The 12,784-nt window shown below is 36.2% G+C and overlaps 1 protein-coding gene across 4 annotated transcripts in view; it reads left to right on the top strand.

The window, feature by feature from the left end:
* The window catches only part of LOC106667180, a 77,708-nt gene that overhangs the window by 29,806 nt on the left and 35,118 nt on the right, over positions 1-12,784 (top strand). For all 4 annotated transcript variants that reach the window (XM_014394940.2, XM_014394941.2, XM_014394942.2 and 1 more), the window contains exon 2: positions 2,672-2,758. The gene's annotated coding sequence lies outside the window, so the exon portion shown is untranslated. The remainder of the gene's footprint in view (positions 1-2,671; positions 2,759-12,784) is intronic.

Genomic DNA, 12,784 nt, shown 5'->3' on the forward strand with positions numbered 1-12,784 from the left:
TGTTTGAAAATAGAGGTTCATCCATGGTTCCTTCCATTTCTAAAATAAGTGATAATGTCACATTATGTAACAATAACCATTTTTCCAGTTTGAGAGAATTGTAATACCACATTTTTGAACTACTTGTAACTAAATAATTTGTTGGACAAAAATCAGGATGGTTTCCGTAAAAATAGAAGTACAGAAGACGTTGTTCATACAACATTGAAATGTTTGGAAGAAGGGTTCGGTGGTCACTTTTCTTGACAAGAGTAAAGCGTTTGATACTATCCCGCATGAGCTACTTATTAAAAAAATTTGAGCTGGTATGATTTGTCAGAGGCTCCATTCAAATCTGGAGGACAGTCTGCCATTCTGAAAAATGTAAAAATAGATGTAACACAGGGCTCAATTTGGGGTCCGGTTCTGTATTTGATCTATACAATTATATTTTTACGAGGTTACGGATCGTTCCTTAACAGTTATTACATCTTCCATTAAGGGAAACGATTTGGGAGATCTTTTAGAAACAAATAAGAATTCTTTGGTCGGATGGTGACTGGGGTCATTTCGAATGGGTTACATCTTAATCAAGTTAAAACAAAGACAATTGCTCTGGGCCTTCTCGATCTGTCTGGGGTCTCCGACATCGTTGATCTCCTAGAAATAAGCGTTGATCCTCTCCTGAATTGAGGTGATCATTGTGAGAGACTGGTCAAGCGCCTGAACTCTAATATACATCTGTCAGGTTTCCCTAAAAGTAATTAAAGTGTTTACTATGCATTTATTTATTCGAGCATAACGTATGGCATACTGGTCTGGGGACAATCAGCATCTGATAGGGATGTCTTTGCATTCCAATAAAGAACCATTCGAGTCATTGACAATCTTGGGTATGAAGAAAATTGTAAAAAAAAGCTTTGTTAAATTCCATATAGTACATTGAAAAAGACAGAGACCCTTTCAAGAGAGAGATTGGTTGTACAAATTACTGGATGCCCAATATTTCCAATTGTTGGCGCAAAACCTTCAAGTCTTTTAATATGCTAAAAAATATTAATTAATAAATTAATATGTTGGTATCGGACTTTCACCCCGCAGTGTTGCCACTCCCCGATGTGCTGACCCTAGGGGCCAGGTGCCCGGAGCTTTCCTTAGCTTTCCTGCCAACGGGGTTGGGCTCCGATGGGGCTATCGACAGTTAGGTCATTTCAGCCCCAAAACCATGCAAACTATAATCTAGCCTAATACTAATTAAATTAGATAAGTAAGTCACACAAATAAATACATTTGTGCACTGCATTCATTCTGAATATGTTGGTATCGCAGGCTTTTATGTCTGTCAATGAATTTTGTGAATTTGAAATTTAATGTTACGTATTTATAAAAACATTTATTTGAATATTTTGACTGTGTAATACCAAAAGCTCGTGGGGGATGACTGACTATATGATCCCTGAAAAATTCTTTACAACATCCTATAAGTCTCAACAGACTATAAAGAAGTGGAAGAACTCAGGAGAGCATTACAATGATATGATATACAGATGGCTCTAAAACAAAAAAAGAAACTGGATCGGGTGTTTTTTGTACAAGCCCAAGATATGAGCAATCAAATTCATTAAGGAAGTACACTTCGGCCCTTTAAGCAGAAATACACGCCATCAAAGCTTGTGCCCTAGAAAATCTTAAAGCAGATTATACTGGCAAAATAATCCCCTTAAGCTCTGATAGCCAAATAGTTATTGAAGCATTAACAGGTAAAAAAATCACAACAAAATTAGTCCGTGAATGCATCCAAAATCTCCAAAACCTGGGGAAACACAACAACCTATATCTTCGGTGCCAGGTCACAAAGGGATTTTGGGTAACGAAAAAGTAGACACGCTGGCTAGACGAGGATCTGCAACACCATATATAGGCTCCGAACCTATATTTGGGATAACAAAAACAAACACAGAATCCTCCATCCATGGATCCAAATGAAACAAAAGGAGAAGTGGAGCGGCGCTAAGTATACTTATGTTAAAACAACCCTCACCAAGTCTGGCAAACTCACTGCTGCAGTAAGAGAGGGCTAGTCTCAGAGGAATGATGGGACTATTAACCGGTCACTGGCTTCTGAGAAAACACCTTCACAACATGCCATATATAACGATGATCCCATCTGCAGATTATGCATTGAGTAGGAGGAAACAGCCACCATATCATCTTCGAATGCGAAGCAGCGGTTCAATATTTCTGAGAAGAAGGATCGAGTCTATTGCACTGAACTAGGGAAGTAAGTAGGTACAATAAGCCAGAAGGCTGCAGTGCCTGGGGAGAACAAACCCCCCTTCCTAATATGCTCATCACTATCCTCATCACCACTACAATAAGTACTATATCATCCTATTATAATATTTATTTGTTCTCTGTGGTTATCAATTTTAATTTGATGTCAAACAATGGTTGGAAATGTGAAGCCCTTGGAGGGATGTTTGATAACTGTTGTATTGCTTGCCATTTTCATGTAGAAAGTTCGTGTTGTTAAAAGGTTTCTTTTTAAAGGAAGTGTCTTTACATAAACGATTATTTATGAACCGAAATAAAAGAGTCGATTGTGTATGTTAAAATTGTGAGGGAAAGGGCAAGGATTCATCTTAAACGCTTTTTCCAATATGTGTATCATGATTTTTTTTCTGTTTTTCAGATGAAGAAGCCGAAGAACACGCGGAGATTCGACGAGACGAGATGGAGGAAAAGTTGAAAATCAACCGGAGCGACACACCTGTTCAATGTGAGTCCAGTTGAGAAAATTATGAAATTTCTATTCGGCTTCTATTGGCTCCTTTCTTCGTCGGATGTGAAATTGCATAATTACGACGGCAAATAGTTTATAAATGAGGCTCATCGATTGCTTCTCGAGAATTAGCGTTCCGGCGAATGTGACCTAAACGGAGGCGTGTCCGGACTTAAAATCCTTTCACTTTGGATTCTTATCTGCCCACTGGGCGATCGTCCCGTTTTCATATTTTTAAATAGCTTGAAATTTTTTTGATTCCTTGGTGTGGTTTATTGTAGATATACGTAAACAAAGAATTACATTTACTTTGCATTTTAGGAGTCATTGCTTCTTAGAATCTTTGATTTCTATTATTTCATTCGCAGATACCTTATTGGGTCATAAAATCATTTATTTCTCCTTTTTATAATTAAGTTGTCACTATATTCCGGTGGAAAGTTCATCTTCCGTGTTCTGTCAACTGCCAGTCTGTGTTGCCAGGTCTAAAAAATTTCCTTCCGGAGTTGTCTCGATTTTTAACCATTTTAACCATTTAAACATTTTTTCTCAAAACCTGGTGAAAATCCTGACCCCGGCAACACTGTATTAGAGTTAGGAACGGGTTAGGTTAGGTTAGGAAGGATTAGCTTACATATCCACACAATATCCAGTTACTCCCTATTTATAGACATTCGGCAGTGTTGCCAGGTCTGAAAAAATATTTCCCTCCTGGAGTTGTGTGGATTTTTGACCCGGAGCACTTCCATTGAGAGGGAAATCTCCACCTATGACAACATTGTGTTAGGGGTAGGACAGGTTAGGTTAGGTTAGGTTGGATTAGGTCGTGTACAGGCTAGGATGGTTAAGTTATATATCCACATATACAGGCTACTCGTGTTACAAACTTCGCCAGTAGATTCTACATTCAAAATGGCACCGAAAAGTCCTAATTACTAAGGTCCGAATCTCAACAGTTTCCGAGTTATTCCTTTTTTTTTAATTTTTAAGATTTCACGACATTACAAATAAAAAATAATAACGCCAAAACTAAAAGGTATATACTATTGAAAACTACGTTAAATTTCCAATAAAGTGTGATCAATACTAAACTTGTAAACATTGGTAAAATAAGAGTTTTAGTAGCCAGAACATATAAATTTGTTTCCAAAATTGAATAACTTACTATGGTGAATCTAAACTACTATTTCCAAACCTAGCGACCAGCAAATTTCAGAAAACGTACTCCATTTAATATTCTATTTAGTGGTATAATTACTTTTTTAATTACTTTTTCAATGAAATTGATGAAGGTAAGGAAAAAACCGTGGTTGACTGATTGGTAAGGTGGAAGGATTAATAACAATAAAAAAATTTAAAAACAACTAAAAAACAGCATGTCCTAAAGAAAATTTTGAATGAATGAACTAAAGATTTTTGAATCTTAAAACTCTTTTATTCCGGATAATAATGGTACAATAATACAATAATTCTTTAATTGAAGTTGCAGTCGTGTTGGTAAATAAGTAAACACTTGCACTATTTGAATTTCAAACCCAGAGTAAAAAACGTTTTATAAATTCGTTTAAAATTTCCTTAAGTTTTTTATTTATTTTTAATCTTCCGCCTTATCAATCTGTCGAACACGGTTTTTCCTTTCCTTCATCAATTTCTTCATCTTTGAAAAAGAAATTAGAAAAGCAATAACACCATTAAAAAGGATATTAAATACGTTTTCTGAAATTGGCTGGTATCTGGATTTGGAAACAGTAGTTTAGAATCACCATAGTATGTTTTTCAACTTTGGAAAAAAAATGCATTGTTCCAACTACTCAAACGCTTATTTCACCATCGTTTAGAAGTTCACTATTGATCATCTTATTGGAAATTTAAGGTAGTTTTCAATGGTATATACCTTTCAGTTTTGGCGTTAATCTTAAAAAATCAAAAAAAGGGGAATAACTCCGAAACTCGGACCGTAGTTAATTAGGCCTTTTCGGTTCCATTTTGAATGTAGAATCTACTGGCAAAGTTTGTAACACGATAACCGAACACACTGTATATCCAGTTACTGCTTACATAGAATTCGGTGCCGAGTAACCATGCATAAAAAAATATTTCCTCAGCCGAATGGAGTGAATTTTTCACCAGGGACACTTTTGGCTTAAAATTGGGGGAAATCCTCCCCCTGGAAACACTGGGTAAGGTTAGGGTCAGGTTAGGTTATATATCGAGGTACTGCTTATGCATAAGGATTCCATACAGCGTTGCCAGGTCTGTAAAAAATATTTCTCCACCTGAGTTGTGTAGATATTCCCAAATTCCATCCAAGTTTCACCCCGTGTCCAAAAGGATTATTGTATTATCCTCACATTTATTGAATGCAATGTGAAAATGCACGTTATTTCTGTTGTGTATGTTCTTGTTTTATAATATTTTTATTGGACGGCAAATAAGTAAAATTTACTATGGTATATAAGCCGTTTAGTCAAAACTTTCCCACTTAAAAGGTATTTCAATGATGATATACGGTAGTTTGACAGTGGCAACGATTGGTTGGAAGTAGCGGTTGGTTTGAGGTTTTGGGACTTGTCGTCAGGCCTGGGATAACGTTCGGCCCCAGGTCATAGATTCCACTCTTCAACGTACTGAGTCCTTGATCTCCTCCCCACTCTGGGCCAATCCTTTCTCTCCTGATCTTTCCTTCTTCTTTCATTGTATAATATCCTACATCCGAGCGTTAAAGGTTTAGTATAAACAATACGCCTCTATTTTTACCTTTCGGCCCCTTCCATCCACCCCGCTACGGTTGACATTTACATCTCGCCTACGGGTGGTCCGAGAGTTGTACGATATTCAGTAACCAGCTGGATTTAAATGTAACGCGATCTATAGCTGTTTTGCTTTGGTCATTTTCGACATTTCGCGTGACCGAAAGCCAAGTATGGACCTGCGAGAATGGGCGGGACCGAGCTACTGACTAATATCATGTCATTGTCGACATCAACACTTGCGTTGGAATATTTTCAAATCAAATTATTTTCTTCCTAAACACTCACGAACGTAATAATTCATGGATGTATCAGAGTCGTAGAAGGTTTTTTCCCTAGGACTTGACAAGGGAACAGTTGGATTTTTTGGTTGACCCAAACACCTATTCATTAAGTCCATATCGGTCTTATGAACGTTTTGTAAAACAGTAAAAAAAGTCCAAGTTTTGAATCTATGTCGATGTACAATCCTAGGTAGGGAACAAGTCGTCGGTATAAGAATTTCATTCAAGCCTAAAGGACAAACAGTGTGAAATGACTATTATCTTAAGATAACGGAGGTCCTGAATGGGAAGAAAAACGTGTGATGTCAGCAAAGTTATAAAACGTGTGAAGAATAAATAAAGCATTAGGGAGAATTTGTCGAGTTTCCAAAAGAGGCCTGGGTTCTCTAAATCCAAAATCCAAGCTTGACTCGAGCAATACTGATTCCGTTAAAAAAGTGGCTACTACATCACCAGCTGTAGTGGAGTGAAAAGAGAGGAAACTAAAAACACGTTGTTAAGAGTTAGGGTCAAATTAGGCTAGGCTGGATTAAAGTTAAGGACAAGTTTGGAATTAGGAAATTATTAGGTTAGGTAGAGCTAGGGTTGGGTAATGGTTAGGTAATTCAGTGTTGCCATGAGTGTGGATTTTTCAAAGTTTTGGGGGTAAAAGTGTCCCTGATGGGAAATGGATAATCCATTGGAGAAACTGTGGAAAAATGTAAAAATGTCTCATTTACAAAAAATAAAGCTAACATTAAGCAATAGTATTAAATTTATTTTTAAATTTTATTGTTATTAAAAAAAAATTAAACTATAAAACGCCTTACACTCCGACAGCGAGGTTTTTAATTAAAAAGTGTAAAAATCAAATCAAATAGAAGATTCAAAAACGACATAGCATATTGTCGAATTATATTTTTTTCTTTTAGGTACTGGTGAATTTCCGAGAAAATTTTTTTGAACGGGTGGGGAAATTTGGATGGAATTTGGGAAAAAATCTACACAACTCGGGTGGGAAACTTTTTTTTCCAGACTTGGCAACTACCGAATCCTTATGGATAAGCTTAATATGTAATCTAACTTGACCCTAACCCTAAACCTAACCTACCCTTTATCCTAACCGAACCTAAACCTTTTAACCTATCCCTAACCCTAACCCTTCTTAACATAGCCTAGCATGCCCTAACTTTAATCTAGCCATTGAACAATGTTGCCAGGTGTGGGAATTTTCCCCATTTTTTGGAAGAAAAAGTGTCCCTGGTAGGGAGAATCGAGAGGTAGAAAGTGGAAAAAACGCCCAATTTACTAAAAAAACATAATTTTAAACAATAATAGTAAATTTATTTTTAAATTTTGTTGTTATTTTATAGAAATAAAACTAGGGAACGCTTTACACTCAAGGTTTTTAATGATATTAATAAAAAAATCGAATGCATAGGTTTAAAACCGACATTACCCACTAGTGACTAGTTCCAAGTATTTATTACCTGTGGTGGTGGATTTTCAAGAGGCGGGAAACTTTGAACAGGGGGGGAAAATTTTGATGTGATCGGGGAAAATTCACACGGATCGTAGGGGTAAATATTGTTTTTCAGACCTGTCAACACTATCCCGAATCCCTTGCATAAAAAGTATCTGGTTATATAACCTAATCTTTCCTAACATGTCCCTAACCCTAACCTAACCTGTTACTAGCCTTCTCAGTGTTTCCAGAGGTGGGGATTGTTCTCCAGTTTCATGGAAAAAGTGCTACATTTAAATAAAAAGTAATATAATTTTTAACAATAATAGTATATTAACAAGATGACCGCACTGGCTGGCTGGTATTTGCCACGGCGGGTCTGGTTCTAAATTCTGACATAGCCATGGCTTTTTAATTGATCATAATATGAAAAATTATTGTATAACTGTTTGACACCTCGTTTACGACACCCAGCGGGTACTTGGAGCGCTCATGATATTATGGGAATTACTTTACTTTTATTTTTCGAAAACAAAATAGCACATACACTAAACATAGCTGAAAACGGTATTTTGTCCCGTCTTGCCAAAGAATGAGCATAAATAGAAACAACATTTATATAGAAAGTGTTTACCCCTTGGTTTAAGCAATTGACGGGAAGAAAACAAATATGATGAGGAAAACGTGTTTTTTTTAAATAAAAATTGTTAGAAACACAGTATAAGAGAGTGAAATAATAAAAATAGAGGCCGTCAACATTTATATTTCCTTTCTTCTCACTCTGAAGATTGCGGTTGTATAAAAGGATGTCGGACTCGACGAAAGTGCAATCTTTGCGAATACACCAGGAGAGAATCCTGATGTAGAAAATGATGACATCCTTTCCAAACGGTCGAAATACAAGTCTGACTTCCGCTCGTCACTTTCTTTCCAAAAAGGGAAAGTAAAGGGTGATTTGAGGACTGAGAGAGCGTCGTATTTAATTTTTAATATCGACCGGTGGCTTTTTTCCATTTTTTACGAAATTACTCGTGGAATTAAGTTGTTGGCACAATCTTTTACAACGGTGGCGAAAGTACCCTTTCTAAAACCTATTTGATTAGTTTTTGTTAAAAGTGCCATATTATAATCATTAATTAATTATTTTCTCTTTATAATCTTCCAACATTAACTGACAGAAGGAGGGTTTTTGATCTATTTTTTCTTTACAATATAATCAATGGGCGACTAAATTGTACTGACCTCATTTCATGTATCACTTTCAATGTCCCAATACATGCTACCAGGCATTCATCTATGTTTAGTGTACCCTTTTGTAAAACAAATTACATATTTTATTCATCAATAAATAGAATAATGAGAGAAGGAAATATATGTCCAAATATTGTTGTTTTTTTTTCATTTAAATTTTAATACATTTAAACGAAAATTAAATGCAATAATTTCATAGTTTGTTTTGAAATAAATACAGTTGTATTATATGAAATATATAAATTTAGTTTACTGTTTGTTATGCTAGTTGTCGTTTTGTTCTTGTTATTTTATAAATTTTGTTTATCTACTACTTAAATTGTTTATAAACACGTGATTTATATAGTTTCTAAAAGAATCATTTTTTTTTTTTTTTTTTTTTTTTCCCATACATCCGGACACATCATTTCAAAGGATTTTTTTATGCTGAAAGCAATGGTGCAATTGGATTTTAAATTGGTCAAAAATGGCAAAACGTTATGGCAAAAAGAAACCGGTATTTCGAGGAGCTGAATATTTTACTGTTTGTTCGCGAAAATCCGGATTCCTCTCTCCGAAATGTCGGAAGGGTTTTAGGTTTTTCAAAAATAAAATTAGAGTTGTACTTCGGACTTAAAAAATTTAAGCCCTATCGCTATAATCTTGTTCGGGGACTTCGGGACTCTGATTATGACAGGCGTTTAACATTTCTTGCAAAAATATCGATTTAGGAGACTGAAGAAAACGTTCTTCCAAACATCCTACGTGCTGATGAATCCAAGTTCACCTCTAATGGCAAACTAAACCGTTGGAATTTTCGAACGTGGGCAGAGGAAAATCCGAGAATTTCGTACTCTTATCATTATCAGGTGGTTCATAGTATCAATATGAATACTTGTGTGAACTTGTCGGAAATAAATTAATTGGGTCTTATTTCTTCGAAAATAATTTAAAAGGTCCTCAGATCCTCAATTTTTTGAGGTAGGTTTGACCACACTGCTACCTACCCAGGCAAGCAGCTTTATAGGCTACTAAAAACACTACGTAAGGTTTCACAGTACGCATTGTTCATCAAGTCACTTTATATATAGGTATAGGTGTATAGGACCTCACGAAAAAACTGTGTCCTCGCCAATCATAACCCAGCACCTCTCAGTTGAAGAACTGCGGCAAAGGTAGAAAATGCTGGTCAATCCATTTCCCCTGACTCTATCGCTCTGGGCACTGGTGAAGAGTGGTTAAAAATAATGCATCTTTACGCAAGGCAGGCAGTTCGAACATGAAACGTGATTAATAAAAATCAAACAAAATGATTGTTTTTTCAAACTTTTTGCCATAATTTCGTCATTTTTTGACCAATTGAAAATACGATTGCACCATTGTTTTCAGCGTAAAGAATCCTTTCAAATGATGTGTTAGGATGTATAGGGTTGTGTTTGAAGTTTTGAAGCTGAACTAGGCCTGAGGTACCCTGTATAATTTTGCTACAAAGAAAAGGTAAACATTTGATAGCGTCATTGGCTGAAGGGAAATTCAGCCGAGCCATCTAAAAAAGGAGACTCTATAAATTAAAGAATGATTTAAATAAGTCTACAAATTTTTGAAAATTTATCCAACTGAGATAAAGTTAAGGCGGAAAAGCTTCTGGTTTTTTAAATTTATTTTAATAAGATTAATCAAAGTATGTTCGTTTAGTCTTCTTGACTATTTCTTCCTCATATATTTGGTTAAAAAATAATTCCGCCCTTTTCCTATGGATTTGTCCCCGATTCTGTCCAAATTTCCTCACCGGTAAAAAAAATACCCAGGAAAATCCTCACCACTTGAAAAACATACGAGGATTTTGTTTATCAGCAACAGCCTGCAAATGTCGTTTTTGAAACTATTTATTTTAATATTGTTAAAATATTAAAAACCTTACTGTTGGGGGTGTAAGGCGCTTTATGGTTTTTACTTTTTTAACAATAACTACCAAATTTAATATTATTGTTAGAAAATATTGGATTATTTTTTAAATTAATTATTCTTTTTATGTAAGGTCATGGTTGAGATGAAAAAGTGTCCCGCCCGTGACATTCACTTTTTCATCTCAACCAAGACCTTACATAAAAAGAATAATTAACTGGGTCAATTAGACCACTAAACATAATGGATTTATTATTTTTTAATGTTGCATTTTTCCCCAATTTTTTTCTGTGGTTTCTCTAAGAGAGACACGTTTTTTAGTTTCAGGGTTGCTAGGTCTGAAATAACTGTCCCACCCCATTTATGTGGACTTTTCCCATTCAAATTTCCGAAAATTCACCAACGCCAAAATTGTGTACTTTTTTTGCAAATTGCGCATTTTCCCTACAGTTTCTCCGGTGGATTGTGAACAAACACTGGTTTATAGTTCTGTTGTAAATTATACCGTATCCTTTTCAATTTATTACTTCGATAAAGTCTCCTTGGAAGTAACCTTATTTATCGTCAACGGATTGTTTCCGTATAGATCACATTTGTCAATTTATTGACCACACGTTCTGCGATCTTTCATCACGTTCTTTTCTCAGATAATAACGCTCCAGTTGATTTGTGTCAATGTGTTTTGGCTTTTGTTTTTGAATTGTTTTCTATCTGGTCACGCCTGTTTGGTTAGTAATCCGTTAAAGGATCCAAATTTGGCAGGGCCCATATTCGAATTTTGGCCGCGTAGAAACAAAAACCGACTTTCCAAGATATTCGTATTTCCTAAACAGTTTTGTTTCTAACTGTATACAGCGCAGGTTAAAAACTGATTGTACAAGTTGAATAAATAACCCCGGATTCCAAACAATAAGATAGTTTATAAGGCGGGGAAAAGTGTAAACAATAAATATTGGTTTTTCGAGTATCACGATCGAATTGAAAATTACAAGGCTGTTTTGTTTGAACCAAATGGCAAATCCGTTGGATTTCAGGGATTGGGACGAAACCGTTTCAAAGGTAAAACTTGTATCAGGCTTTCATTTGTCTCCCCCTGGAATGTTCGAGCGAGGGCGAAAGAACGTTTGCGAACTCGAAGAATCCTTGAACTCGCGGTCATGTTTAGTTATAACACTTTCTCTTTTTTATAGGATATCGAGAGTTGAGGCAACTCACGTAACTGTCCCTTTAATTCGGTAATTTCAATTGTTTAAATATGTATTTCCGAACGGCTCTTTTTTTATGGGACTTCGGGCAACAGACCCAAGTATAGTGATTTATATGTATACGTTGCGTGTCGTTTGTTTTTTCTCAAAATTAATTCCATTCTTTAAGCTTGATGACAAATTCAAATTGAAATCTGACAAATGGGGGAAAAGTGCAAGAGTCAGCGGTTTTTCCTTATGAATGCTCATAACCGGTTGTTAAAGAGACAACTTAAGCAATTTTGTTGTAAGCGGGAAATCCCGTGATTTTTAGGGCGGCCGTAATGCTGTTCCTGCAGTTTATTGACAACACTGAATTGTTTTGGAGGCAGTCTAAAATCTTGTATCTTCAGTTCCAACTAGTACGACCAACATCTTGGAATCTTCAATCTCCAACTCTTCACCTACTACAGCTTCCCCAAGAAACGTACCGCCCGTGTCATGAAAAATTTTTTTTATAGCCTATTCCAGCTTTTGCTATTTACAATAAACTGCTGGCAGGCTCGACAATCACCCACTCCGGGTGATGGCGGTCCGGGGGCCGACCTCAGTCTTATACGTCCAGCCACGGAGGTAGTGGTTAGGGGGGTGGTATGCTGTCAATAGCTAGGTCAATTCAGCACTCAATGCTTGCAGTTCCAAACCCATTCCTATTCACGTTCATTCTTAATTACATTCTCTACTACAAACGATTCATTCAATTAGGGTGATGCTCAATATTCTTCCATCACCCTTTACACCTATTATACAACTAAACCTAATTGAGGGTCGATGGTGTACTCGATATTCCGCCATTGATCTTCTCACATCATAGATTCACTCTAATAAGTACATTCGCACTAATAAATACATTCATTCTCAACACAAACTAGGTATACGGTTATTATTACTATATACAATAGAACAACCCCATTTCTTTCAAGAATGATAACAGGGGACCCAAATAGCGAATGTTGTGCTCAAAATGCTCAAGCATAATTCCCAAATCGGATGGCATTCCTGCGCGCTCTCTGTATGGAGCCAAGGAATTGCACCCTTCAATTAAGTGGGACACATCGAGCAACCTTTCTCGCATGACGGACACACACACGGGGTTTGCCCCAAAAGTAAGTCTCCTTGTGTCAACCTCGCATGGTCTATTCTTAACCGGGTGAGGATGACCCTTT

The sequence above is a fragment of the Cimex lectularius genome, unplaced genomic scaffold (genome assembly GCF_000648675.2).
Source record: "Cimex lectularius strain Harlan isolate CLEC.00 unplaced genomic scaffold, Clec_2.1 scaffold207, whole genome shotgun sequence".
NCBI classification, from domain to species: domain Eukaryota; kingdom Metazoa; phylum Arthropoda; class Insecta; order Hemiptera; family Cimicidae; genus Cimex; species Cimex lectularius.